This window comes from Babylonia areolata, chromosome 21 (assembly GCF_041734735.1).
Source record: "Babylonia areolata isolate BAREFJ2019XMU chromosome 21, ASM4173473v1, whole genome shotgun sequence".
Lineage (NCBI taxonomy): Eukaryota > Metazoa > Mollusca > Gastropoda > Neogastropoda > Buccinidae > Babylonia > Babylonia areolata.
Window position 1 is genome coordinate 22,055,464 of NC_134896.1, and position 2,500 is coordinate 22,057,963.

Consider the following 2,500-nt stretch of genomic DNA (forward strand, 5'->3'; position numbering starts at 1 on the left):
AAATGCCTTTTTTTTTTTTTTTTTCACTTTCTCAAGGAGGCGTCACTGCGTTCGGACAAATCCATACACGCTACACCACATCTGTTGAGCAGATGCCTGACCAGCAGCATAACCCAACGCGCTTAGTCAGGCCTTGAGTGCATGCTTACATATTTGTGTACCTATGAAAGTGGATTTCATTTTACGTAATTTCGCCAGAGGACAACACTCTCGTTGCCATGGGTTCTTTTTCAGTGCGCCAAGTGCGTGCTGCACACGGGACCTCGGTTTATCGTCTCATCCGAAAGACTAGACGCTCAGTTTGATTTTCCAGTCAAACTTAGGAGAAAGGGCGAGAGCGGGATTCGAACCCACACCCTCACGGACTCTCTGTATTGGCAGCTGAGCGTCTTAACCATTCTGCCACCTTCCTCCTGCCTACGAAATGCCTACGTTGACCGAACTACGCCATTTGGTCAGTTCCATACTAGTCACACACAGTTTACTAGTAGCGGGTTACGACCATTACATACTAGGCGCTCTTCCGTCCGAGCAATGTAACTGGCTCCAGAGGTCTGGCAGGCCTGACAGGACCTTTACAGTCATATCACGGGCAAGGCATCAGAACGTCATGATGATGTGAGTGATGAACTCGCTCCACTGTATATATGTAGGATCTTCCTAATCTGCACGTTTCCGCGTCACCGCTGACACAATTTATCGTGTCCGCCTGTCTGTCTGTCTGTCTATCTAGATACCTGTCTGTCTGTCTGCCTGTCTGTCTGTATGTGCGTGCTATGGTTTCGTGTCTGTCTGTCTGTCTGTACGTACGTGCTATGTTTTCGTGTCTGTGTGTCTGTATATTTGTCTGTCTGTTTGTCTGTACGTACGTACGTACGTGCTACGTTTTCGTGTCTGTGTGTCTGTATATCTGTCTGTCTGTCTGTACGTGCTATGTTTTCATGTCTGTGTGTCTGTCGGTATGTATGTATGTATGTATGTATGTATGTATGTATTTCTGCATGTATGCATGTATGTGCTATGTTTTTGTGTCTGCCTGTGTGTCTGTGTGTCTGTCCGTCTGTCTGTCTGTCTGTCTGCACGTGCTGTTTCCGTGTCTGTCTGTCTGTCAGTCAGTCTGTCTGTATGCGTGTGCTATGTTTTCGTGTCTGTGTACCTGTCTGTGTGTCTGTGTATCTGTGTGTGTGTGTGTCTCAGTGTCTATGCGTTCGTCAGTCTACCTGTCTGTACTGCTGTGTGTTCATGTCTGTCTGTCTGCCTGTCTGACAGCAACAGCGACAGCAGCTACTGCAGTAGCAGTAGTATTATCATCATGTCTTTCCTGTCTATCTCGAGTTCTCTGTTCTTCTTTGTCTCTCTGTCTCTGTATGTGCCTCTGTCTCTGTCCCTGTGTATCACTCACTTTCTTTCTCTGTCTCTGTCTCTCTGTCTCTGTCTCTCTCTCTCTCTGTCTCTCTCTCCCTGCCTAGCTGAGAAAGAGAAGCACACACACACACACACACACACACACACACACACAGAGAGAGAGAGAGAGAGAGAGAGAGAGAGAGAGAGAGCTGCACTTTGTCAAAAGGTCTGCGACACACAAGACAAGTTTCAGGTTTGTCTTGGGTGTGTCTCTGTGTGTTGTGGCTGATCCATATCCACACATACGCTCACACAGGCGTGCAGAGCAGTACACCAACAGACAGACAGACGGACGGACAGACAGACAGACAGACAGAGGAAAGAGGTGAAGAGACAAAAAGCCAATAGGAACTGGGGGAAGGGGAAGGAGATAATAGGGAAGGAGAGAGAGGGAGAGAGAGATAGGAGAGAAAGAGACAGAGAGAGAGGGGGGTGGTGGGTGGGAGAGATGTATGTAGTGGGGGAAGAGGTGAGGAGGAAGAAAGAGAGGTAGAGGTAGCGAGAGAGAGAGAGAGAGAGAGAGAGAGAGAGAGAGAGAGAGAGAGAATTCGAAATAGAGAAAAAGAGAAGGGGGAGGGGAGGTGGAAGAGAAATAAAGTTAAAAGAGGGAGGAAAGGAGGAAGAGAGAGTGAGAGAGAGAGGGGGGTGGGAGGCGGAAGAGAAATACAACTAAAGAGAGGGGAAAGGAGGGAGGGGGAGAGAGAGAGAGAGAGAGAGAGATGTCACGTACGCTTGATTTTCTGATAACTGTGAAACTGCATGTTTGTTGCATATCTGTTAGGCATGTGTGTGTGTGTGTGTGTGTGTGTGTGTGTGTGTGTGTGTGTGTGTGAGGGGGGGGGGTGTATTTTATTTATTTCTTTTTATTTTTTATTTTTCTCAAGGCCTGACTAAGCGCGTTGGGTTACGCCCTGAGGGACATAGCAACATAACATCATGCATCAACGTCTTTGGCATACACCACATAACCAAAAAAGAGTAATGTCAAAAAAGTAAACACAAACACAAAAGGCTTACACGAGCAATCAGGCGAAAACACATTAACAATCATTTTCCATGACAACAGTCAAAAAATCAGATCCCCTATTGATGT

The 2,500-nt window shown here is 47.0% G+C and overlaps 1 long non-coding RNA gene across 1 annotated transcript in view; it reads right to left on the reverse strand.

Moving 5' to 3' along the window:
* LOC143296697 (uncharacterized) overlaps positions 1 to 2,500 on the reverse strand; it is a 79,098-nt gene that overhangs the window by 1,439 nt on the left and 75,159 nt on the right. The window lies entirely within an intron of this gene.